Below are 11,262 nucleotides of genomic sequence, written 5' to 3'. Positions count from 1 at the left end.
ACCAATCCTTCAGGGTATGGGGTGTGCTGTTCATAGACTACAGCTTGCAGCTCACGATGTCTTGAAATGGTCAATGGCCAAGGAGCTCATTATGAAAACATGCAACGTAGCAAAAAAACTGCGAACGCCGGCGGTGGGGTCCCTTCTTCGGAAGTTAAATTTGAAGAAACCGATATTAGATTGCCCAACTATGTGTATGTCAACAAGCGCCATGCTTAAACGGCAACTGGAACTTCAAGAATTCTTCAGCGACTTTTTTAGCAACGGAAATGAGCTCTATGTGAAAGATAAAGACTGGCGCGGCATAAAAAAATGGTAACCGCATTGACACCAGCTGAAAAAGCCACTGTTGAACTACAAAGGGAACAACTAACAGCAGGCGATTTCTACGGTGCCTGGTTGTTGTTGTTGTTGAAAACTTTTGTTGTCCAACAGATAAGCACCACACCGCCTGGTTGAAACACCGTCTAGAGGTGTCCGAAACTGACACCTCGGTAGCGAGCGATATATCAGTCGCCATGAAAAGGTGCGAGAAGCTTTTGTTGAGGAGCGATTTGTTTTGTGCAGCCATTTAGCAAGATCCTCGATATCACATTACGTTGACCAGCGAGAAAAGATGCCGAGCAAAACAGCATTTGGTCACCACATAGAAGCGGCTTCGTAAGATCGCCGGCGGCGATCAAGTACCGCTACAGGTAAGAACAGAATCTCCCTCTAAGAGCTTACAGGCTAAGGATGAGCTTGAAGTGTTTCTTATGGAAAGAAAAGAAGACTGCCTGCAAGGACTTGGAGACAGCGACTGTTCTCTCAAGGTCGAAGTACACAGCCTGCTCGACGCATTTGAAAAGGTGCCCAGAATAAGCAAAGACTCGAGTGTTTTAGAATTTTCGGAGGGGGAGAAGTTGCGGCGCCCAGAGCTGTATGCACTGGCTACAGTAGCGCTTGCTGTGCCGGCAGCACAGCTCAGCGTCGAGGGAGCATTTTACAGACTAAAGTACCCCTGTCTTTTCATCGAACCCGGATGACTCCAACAACCCTTGACAATGTCTCCTTTCTTCGGTCTTTTTATGCTGGTGAATAAAAACTGGCAGCATCTACTCAGCGCATAATAAAATATTTCCGAGCAGCAATGATGTCATGTCTTGCTTATTGTAAATTATACGACTAGACATCGCAGTCTAGCCTCAAAGCGGTTCCAGAAGAATGTATAGAGCGCGCATCTGCAGGCATTCATAGCGCGCAACAAGACTGCAGTCGCACCGCGTTGCGGCCACAGGAGCGAGGCAATCCTGTTGTTCGGCAAATACGATAATGACCCCCACCCCAAGGCGTGGTGTAGATTTTTGTCAGCGCCGACCACTCCTCAGCTGGAGCTTTTAGTTTCGATGCCTGGTCGCCACCATCTGAAGGCGCGTTCACACTTGCCCAAAAATCCGGTGAACGAAGCGGACTCGCTCGTCGCAAAAACAAGGACCTGTTCTCACTTGTTCACGCGCGGGCGAGGCGGATCCGCCACGCCGCTACTGTTTCTCGCTTTTCCACACCGCGTCGCTGCTAGCGGCATACACAGATATAGTGAGAAAAGAGCATAAATTTACGCTGTCTACGTACCATAAGCGTATGCATGCTTACGTACGTTAAACACAGGCGCATTCTCACTTTTAGTTCAGCGCATGATAGCACAAATGCAAAAATAAACTCAGCCTATAGTGGCTTCATCTGGTTGTCAGGGCCGGAACCATTACTGTCAACAAACCGACTCTGCTGTTAAGCCTAGAAGTGGCGGAATCGTCACTCTGAATACAAAAAAAGCAAATTTATCACTTATACGTTTTCTTGGAGGCGAGGTGAGAGGAAGCGAAAGACCTGTGGCGAATTTCTGGCCAGTGAACACACTGAAAAAAGCGGCAACAGATTCAATCCGAAGCGACCGGTCCGGCTTTGAAGGGCGCCGCCATGTTTGCCGCCGCGCGGCGGAAATTAGTCCAGCCCGGTCGCCCTCGCCGCGCCGTTTTCCGTCAAAAGCGGCCGATTCCGCTTCGCTCGCCGGATTTTTGGGCAAGTGTGAACGGGCCTTAAGAGATCGTTAGTGTCGCAAACGCATTCGAACTGTTTGCATGCTTTCCGCACGCGCTCTAGACGGTGCGCTTCCGATTTCTTGGATTTTTTGCGCAGTCTACGATCCCGCAGTGCTGACCCGCCCACCTCGCAAGCAAGAAGTGCATTAATAAAGGAACAAAAATGTTTAAAACGGCAAAAGTCTAACTAAAAAGGCTGCAATGCACAAAGCTCGCAAGGCACAGCCCACTCGAGAGCGGCACCAATGGACTGGCGGAAACGGAAATGGCTGTGGGCGCCCAATGCGTGTGATCGGAGAGTGTCTCCTCCCCAGCTTGCGTTCAGTAAAATGGTGCACAGTGGTTTTAGTACAAGTTTGCCATGGAGGAGCCTCCTGCCGCCAGCCAAATCTGATAGCATATAGGGTCTGTATTGAAAGAGTGCCCTTTAAGCATAAAGAATAAGCTAGAAAAAAATACCTGCCAGTGAGGTAGTTAAGTCTTTCAACCAGAAAAAAATGGCAAAAAGGAATAATATAGTGTGAAACCAAACTATAGTCGGATACAGCTTAAGCCTGCAGTGGAGCTCCGCCCACATTCAGCCTCCGCACAAAGAATTCCTCCATGACGAAAAAGTAATCCACTGCTTAAACATTGCTTGTGACCTAAACAAGGAGCTTATCACAAGAAAAAGTTATGAGCTCTAGAATTTTGATACGCGGATTGTTTGATGTAGTCAAAAATTAAAAAGCTGATTTTGTTTACTGTTGCAGTTGTGCAGCGGAGTAATACAAAACGCTGCGGACCGCGGCGCAGTATTAGCAACTGCTGTTTTTTTAGAGTAGTATCCTACTTTAGACTAAGTGCTTACACATGATAAAAGGTGAAAAGCTTAGCAGGCATAGAAATGAGTATCCTACAATGCCGCTGCAGTGGAATAGCAATAGTTTTTAATCTCTAAACAAGGTAGCCCTGTATAAGGCAGTGCAATACCAGTTTTTTAAATGAAGGAAATTTCATTCTCGTAAGCTGTGAAGCGCGAGGAAATGATTATTTTTTTTCCTGCGAAAAACTGCAACATAGTACACGAGGTGCGCAAGTACCTCTGTGCAAAAGCAAAGATTGCTTCTCATGTATTTAGGCGCCCAAGAAGCCCAATTAAAGCTGCCTGCGCATTTATACCACGACATGCACACTTTTTAGCCTTAGCGCTTGGTGCGAGCAAAAGAACAATGATGACAGCCTTGTCAAGGGCAAGGTTGGCTGAAGAAGCCGAGGACGGCAAGCTGCTGCCGTCACCGTCGACCTCAGCTACGTCGGCGTCCCTGCTCAAAACCGCAACGCTGGCCGCGGGCTGTAGCGCGGGCTTCGAGAGCAGCACGTTCTCAGCATCAGAGATTTCCAGGGCCACAGCGGGCTCGGCCCCCGTAGCGGTAGAGACGCTTGGAGACGGAGAGGCTGACGCAGTACACTGTAAACACAAATAAGCCCAAATAGGAGTATAAACGGCTAGTGTCCGCTTTTAAACTCCTTTTTGAAAATTGCGCAATCGACTTTAAGTTGTAAAAAAGAGGAAATCCTCCTTTTTTACTGCCGTCGCGAAATCGAGGAGTAAAATAAAGCATTTACATGATTTTACTACTTTTCCAAGCAGGAGTATGTCGGCTTCAATACTCCTTCAGGCCCTTTATGCACTCCTTAGTGTCTGCCCGCCGCCTAGTGGCAGCTGCCGGTGCGCTGCACTTGCAGGTGACGACGCCGGCTCTGTCGTCGCTGCCTGCTCGCCTCTGCTTTTGCTGCTTCACGCACGTTTGTCATGTTACAAGACACCGGATCGCCGCAACCTCGCGACAGTGCCGCAGACAGTGCCTGTGAAGCCCCCAGTGTATTCGGAGAACGCTTGGTGTTGCATCGCCTGCGACGGCAGTCTGCGAGAGGCTTAGCCAGCCGAGCTCAGCCGAGCCAACATGGCGGTGTGTGACGCGTCGACCTCCCCGAAGCCGCCAGTTTGCCACCCGCTCCTTTGCGCGCTCTTGTCGTGACGTAAGACTGGACATCATCGACCTTAGCAGCAACGTGCTGCAATGAACGTCTCACTCAAGCCAGCAATATGTGCAGAAGCAGCGGCTAGTCATTCATTGTCTACGCAGCATACAAGTGTTGGCTGCTGCCGTTTCGCCGCGCCGACATGGCGATGTGTGTGTGACGCACCAGTTTTCTCGACATCGTCGGCCCCTCGTTCTTTCGCTGTATTGCAAGAATACTAAAGACTGGATTATCATCGTCGTGTGTTCTGGTAAGCAGTATTAAACTCTCCTTTGATGCCATAGACGCGCATGCACTTAACGCCGCTCCCTTTTCAGTGTGCGTAGACTTGCTGTGAACCACGGGTGCGCCGAGATGAAAGGCTTAACGAGAACAGCAAAACAGCAAAGGCTTCATTGTGGTCCGGTGGAGCCAACTCACACAGCAGGCATGAAGTAAGTATCTGAGAAATTTGTTGTTGCACGCGGCGGAAAAAAAGAGTGTGGCACTGCAGTCGTGGCTGTTACGCTAACATGTACAGCTGGAAGTACGGTCAGTTCTTCTAGGGACCAAATTTTCTTCATGCGTTCACGCCCCATGAATATGGAAAAGCTGTACAGGCAATGACAGGTGAAAATGCACGGCCTTGGGGTCTGTGAATTTTTGTCACGTTATTACGAACAGTGCTGAGAACCCTGCCCTAATCGGTTGCTTCCTTTCCTGTGTTTTAAGAGGGCCTTGTTATGCAAACAATGCAAGCGATTTTATTCTTTTCAGTCATAGCACAGGACATGACGACGCCTTAGCGCTCACGGAGATTAGCTAAACTGTTACATTTTCCGAGTTGGTGGCATCTTAACGTCGCAGCGATTTTCGGCAGCGGACATGAGGTTTCAACCATACTGAACGCTGCCTTTTTTGGATGGTTAGGCGTCTAGTTCCAAAATGTGGTACCTTGTAAGCTCTTCGCAGTTGAAAAATGTTAAAAGAAGTTTCCACTTCGCGTGCAGTTTCCGAACACATTCCATTATGTGAAACTCGTGGAGGCAAGCGTTCCGGTTCAGACTGCTGATCCCAGGAAGGCAGCGAAAGAAAAAGAATAAAGCAGACGCCAGTGTACAAGATCCCCTGCTCGTGCTGGACGTAGTACATTGGCGAAAGCAAGCATTTCCCAGAAAAACTGAAGCAGCACAAAGCGGATGCCAAACAAATGAACAAGGAAGGAAGCGCGGGTTGACAAGACTGACTTCGAGGGAACTATCCTTGCATCAACTGTCTACGATCAGTGACCCGGCGGATGGCTAACCGAAGGCTTAAAAAAAGGCAAGCTGTGACTCACTCGCAGTCACACCTGCTGAAAGAAACCAGTCACACAAGACGACGGACAAGAAGAGTGTACACACCACCGTCGTCTTGTGTGACTGGTTTTTTACCGTTTACAATGTACCAACTGGCCCGCATTTCAACCCTTCTGGTGAAAGAACCAAGAAGATTCCGAAACATGTTTTTTTTTTCATTGGCGTTCTTTCCCGAAAGTATATTCCTTTCCCAGCCAGATAGGCCTGTGTAGAATGTTTTCTTTTGAACCCTGGCCACGAATGTGAGGGCAAAGCTTAACAGAAGACAGGTGGCGGCGGGAGGGTGGGTCTGTTGGTAGCTTTCTATTCCTAACAATGCCTGCTATGTCAGTCACCCTTGCCCTGCCTTTGACCTATACACAGAATGACGACGTCCTGAAAATGCGTAGCTGCGGGCTCTCCCATCAAGGAAATTGCATGTAAGCTTCCGCTGCGTGTATGCAAAGCGCTGTCTTTTGTTTGCATGTTTTGATTTCAGTAATTGGTTCTGATATGGTGCCTGAAAAGCATGAGGAACCTCTGACAAGTAAAAAAAAAATTATATCTCGAGGCCTCTTTCGGTGCAGGAACGCAGCCAAAGGCAGCGCGAATGCGCAGGTGCCTCAGTAAGACCATTTTATTTTTTTAAGTTTTATGCTTTGTGGAAAAAATGTTCCCTATCGATGCTGCTTCCCATTCGCCGTATTGCCTTAATGTTTACGAAAGCGGCTCTCTGGAATTTGTGATTCCCTGAAAACCGCGTTTAGCCGCTGTCATCCGACAGGATACAGGTATGTATTAGCTAGTTGATTACCTACTATGTTCTACTAGCTAATCTTTAGTCATGAAAAACGTTTAAACTTCAATAATACCTACTTTATTTAAAAGTGCACTCTGAACGGCTTTGGGACGTTGACTTCTACACTTGAAGCACGTCATACTTCAAGCTTAGAGGTGCAATTCCTCTGATGCATTTTTTTTTCTAATCTTTCTTTCAGAAGGAGCCCGTATGTTGACAGCGAAGCATTTCAAGGTTCCCTCCTTGCTTTCAAGTGTGGCATCTCTATTTTCATTCCTTTGGGTATTTAAATTATGTACCCAAAGACAGCGTGGGTTAAGGCACTCTTCTTTTCTACAGGGGCCAAGACGTAGGTTCTCTGTAACCGTCGAAAGCAAGCTGCCGAACACATGTCTCAAATGTTTTGTACCCAATAAAATATTGTTTGAAATAAATCACTGTAAGTTCATCGACGCATTTATCCTGGAATATCAAGCTCCAAAATGAGCCTTCCATACGAATACTTTATTTCAAATCGGCTTCCGCATCAAGTGAAGTAATATACTCGTCTGGGAATCATAAATGTAACCCTATAGTAAGAAAAATTTCTCGAAAAATTTCCTGCCAGAACTACTTAAAAGGAACAGGCACGTACTCCTGAAATGTACTAACATTAAATTTCCCAACCAGACAGACTTCTGTCGAATGTTTTCTTTTGAGTCTAGCTGCAAAGGAGTATATAATACTTCTATTAATTGCCATGCTAACTCCTTTGTGATCACAACTTTACTCCTAAATAAACTCCCGTCTGCAGAGCGGTAACACTTTACTCCTTCTAGCACTCCGAAAGTACCCCTTCAAGCAGAGGAGTAGACGATATACTCCTATTCTGAGGAGTATAAAAACCCCTTTTCGGGAGTGCGCTACGCGATGAGCCATTTACTCCTATCCGGGTGTTTTTCGGTTTGCAGTGTAGGCACCTTGACTGTCCGCTCCCATTGTGCTGCGCTGTACGCATCAACAGCAGACACCGGTTCTTCCACACAGTGACGCTGAGATGCAGCGGAAGCACCCGTGACGGGGCCGGTGTTGGATGCGCCGGGCTCCTTGATGGCTTCAACGGCTCCCAATGCGGCCTGCGGGGGCGCAGGGTGGGCCGCAGCCTCCGAGTACGAGGGCTTGACAGCGCACGCCACGGTAGCGTGTGGATCACCACAACGTCGACATGGCAGCACGCAACCTTGGCCTTGGTGCCCGAAGACTCCACAGCGGGCGCAGAAAGGAGCCATGCACTGTGCCCTGTGCGCCGGCAAACGCGCGGCATGCTTTTGTAATCACACGTCACGCGGTGGCCCACAGCCTTTATGTAGTTGGGTACGGGCGACTCCGGCTTCATTTCAATCCGAACGTAGCGGGTCCCGGTAGTGACAGAGGGACGCGACCCCATGGTGTCGCGACTTATGTACAGCACCTTGCCATGGCAAGGGCGTCAGTGGGTACATGGGCGGGCAGAAAAAGAACAGTCACTTGGGTCACCTGCGGGCTTAGGGGAACGATGGCGACGCGCTCTTTGCCGATGATGAGGCAGGTCACTTCAACGATTGTAGCCATGGCGGCTTCACACTCCACGATTACTTGCGTCCACTGAAGTGCTGTACGCTGTAAACCATACTAAGGAGCCCACGAGCCGAAAGACACCTTCAGAAAAGAGCCCGCCGAAAGGTAGAACACCGGCCACCGACGCAACCACTACCTCCTCAGCCGTTCCACGCTGTGCTGCATTGTCCGACTGATTAGAAAACCGCGCGCCACGCACTCGCGCCCCTCTGCCATAATGTAAAGCACGGGTTGGTGTCCCGGCTATGTTTTAATTTCTGCTTCCTCTGCTCATCTGCATCCTTGCGACCGAAGGCTAGCTCTCCACGTTCACGTGTGATGGCTCACAACCCGCATATCTCTTACTCTGGGGTTAAGGTTAAAAGAAAAAATTCAGGGGCACTTTGGCTGTCTAAAGTGCTTATAGGCGAAAGCGTTTTCCGCATCACTTTGCCTATGTGTCGCTGGTGACGTTACCACTGGATTACGTCTCACATAATTGATGACGAAGTAATGACAAATTACTAATTAGTGACTAATTACGAATTAATGAATATATACCAATTAACTGGTAATTAATTACGCTTAAGCTTCGCCTTTAGGAGTGGAACGCGACAGCGTGTTGCAGCGCTGCCAGGCAGTCCGCGGAATGCCACCACCCGTTCGGCGCGATGCCTTGCCCTTTGAACGCAACGCTTTTTGAGGAAAGGAAATTCTCTGTCATCTCGGTGGACACTCGAACCGCACCGTACAGGAAGGGAGGAAGTGGGAGTGAAAGAAGAAAGAGAGAGAGGGGCCGTAATGAAACCGAAAATTTATTTGAGGAAAGGAAATTACATAGTAACTGCCTTGCTTATCTTGGTGGACACCCGTGAAAATTCAGGGGGCACTTTGGCTCCCTAAAGTGCTGCAAGGGGAAAGCGTTTCCTTGCGCACTGTTTGTTTTTATTTACTTTTTTTCCTATTTTCTCCTTTTCTTATTTTTGTTGTTTATTTTTATATTTATATCTTATTTTTATATCTTATTTTTATTTTTTATTTTTGTTTAGTTTCTTATTTTTATTTTTGTTTCCTGTTCTTGACTTTATTCCTTTTATTTTATTTATGACACCCATGCATTCACTAGATGCGCCTTCATGCTCGAACCTTGAGCCTTCGTGGCGGAGGGGTAGCGTCTCCGCTTCAAATGCCAAAGGCCCTGGTGCGATTCCCACCCTCGGCGCAGTTTCTTTTTAAGCAGTGACGCCGAAAGGCGGACAAATCTGCCGACGCGTCTGTCGACACGGCTGCCGACGCGTGTGCTAACGACAGTATGAGGCATTAAAGGCTTTCGCCTTAATATTCAACGCTTGCTGCGTGTGTTTATTAAGTCGAAAGCCTTTAATACGTCATACTGTGGTTAGCAGACGCGTCGGCAGCCGTGTCGGCAGCCGTGTCGACAGACGCGTCGGCAGATTTGTCCGCGTTTCGAAGTTACTGCTTGAAAAGAAACTGCGCCGAGGGTGGGAATTGAACCATGCCTTTGGCATTTGAAGCGGTGACGCTACTACTCCGCCACGAAGGCTCAAGGTTCGAGCATGAATAAAGGCGCATTTATAGTGAATGCATGGGTTTCATACACATAATAAAAGGAATAAAGTAAAGAAAAGGAAAAATAAAAAATAAAAATAAGCAAATATAAAAAAAGAAAAACAAGGTATGCAAATAAAAATAAACGATAAAAATAAGAAAAGGAGCAAAAATATAAAAAAACAGAGTATGAAAAATAAAAAGTAAATAAAAACAAACAGTGCGCCAGGAAACGCTTTCCCCTTGCAGCACTTCAGAGAGCCAAAGTGCCCCCTGAATTTTCACGGGTGTCCACTGAGATATGCGAGGAAGTTACTGCGTAATTTCCTTTCCTCGAATACAATTTTTCAGTTCCATTACGGCCCCTCTTTCTTCTTTCACTCCCACTTCCTCCCTTCCTGTACGGTGCGGTTCGAGTGTCCACCGAGATGACAGAGAATTTCCTTTCCTTAAAAAGCGTTGCGTTCAAAGGGCAAGGCATCGCGCCGAAAGGTGGCATTCCTCCCTTCCTGTACGGTGCGGTTCGGGTGTCCACCGAGATGACAGAGAATTACTGCGCCATTTCCTTCCCTCAAAAAGCGTTACGTTCAAAGGGCAAGGCATCGCGCCGAATTGGTGGTGGCGTTCCTCCCTTCCCGTACGGTGCGGTTCGGGTGTCCACCGAGATGACAGAGAATTACTGCTTAATTTCCTTTCCTCAAAAAGCGTCGCGTTCAAAGGGCAAGGCATATATTGCCAAACGGGTGGTGGCGTTCCGTGGACTCCCTGGCAGCGCTACAACACGCTGTCGCGTTCCACTCCTAAAGGCGAAGGTTAAGCGTCATTAATTAGCAGTTAATTCATAAACAGTCATTAATTAGTAATAAGTCATTAATTAGTAATTTGTCATTACTTCGTCATCAATTATGTGTGACGTCATCCAGTGGTGACGTCACCAGTGTCACATAGGCAAAGTGGTGCGGAAAACGCTTTCGCCTCTACGCACTTTAGACAAAGTGCCCCTGAATTCTTTTTGTTTTTGATAGCGACGGCGGGAAGTGAAACTGGATGTGATAATACAAAGAAATAGGTTGATTGGATTCCTGCACTGCAATTACTGTAACACGCCATCAGCGAATATCCTATTTGCGCCCCGCCGCGGCGGCTCAGTGGTTATGGCACTCGGCTGCTGGCCCGAAGGACCCGGGTTCGATCCCGACTGCGGCGGTCGAATTCGATGGAGGCGAAATTCTCGAGGCCCGTGTGCTGTGCGATGTCAGTGCACGATAAAGAACCCCATGTGGTCGAAATTTGCAGAGCCCTTCAATACGACGTCCCTCATAGCCTGAGCCGCTTTGGCACATTAAAGCCAATAAACCAAACCAATATTCTATTTGCGCCAATCTCCATGCGTGTCTCGTGCGCTCAGTTTTGATTTTGTGAGGAAAAAGAACCCCAGGTGGTCGAAATTTCCGGTGCCCTCCACTACGGCGTCTCTCGTAGCCTTAGTCGCTTTGGGACGTTAAACCCCATAAACCAAACCAAACCAAACCTAATTTCCTCGCTCTCCAGAACTTCAGAAAAGAACATATTCGCCGCTTGAGAAACCAATCTTGCACCGCCTTGACCAAGGCTTCTGCTCCCCTTAATTGGCACTGTGCATATGATTGTGTTATCATGAACGCTAATCAATAAATCTCAGAGAACTAGCCACCTGGCTAAGAATATTTTTTATAGGAAACTACGTCCAGCTCGCGAATATTTTGGTCCTCATCAGTTTGTCTTTTTATTATAAAGCTTTATTATAAAGCGTCTCCTTGTGTGTAAGCCTGTTTATTATTCAAATAGAACTAAGAGTGAAAGACACGGAATGAGGAAAGTAACCCTTGTTTCATGCTCGGAAAGCACCTCCGAAAAAAAA

The 11,262-nt window shown here is 47.7% G+C and overlaps 1 long non-coding RNA gene across 1 annotated transcript; it reads left to right on the top strand.

The window, feature by feature from the left end:
* Window positions 1-3,530: 3,530 nt before the first annotated feature.
* Window positions 3,531-6,652, top strand: LOC149370507 (uncharacterized). The gene is made up of 3 exons (XR_016285815.1): window positions 3,531-4,353; window positions 4,421-4,537; window positions 6,418-6,652. It is a non-coding gene; the product is annotated as an uncharacterized LOC149370507 (long non-coding RNA).
* Window positions 6,653-11,262: the final 4,610 nt, after the last annotated feature.

The sequence above is a fragment of the Amblyomma mixtum genome, chromosome 1 (assembly GCF_055824585.1).
Source record: "Amblyomma mixtum isolate Tamu chromosome 1, ASM5582458v1, whole genome shotgun sequence".
In the NCBI taxonomy this organism is placed as follows: domain Eukaryota; kingdom Metazoa; phylum Arthropoda; class Arachnida; order Ixodida; family Ixodidae; genus Amblyomma; species Amblyomma mixtum.
The sequence above is the reverse complement of the archived record's forward strand: the minus strand, read 5'-3'. Positions and strand labels throughout refer to the sequence as shown.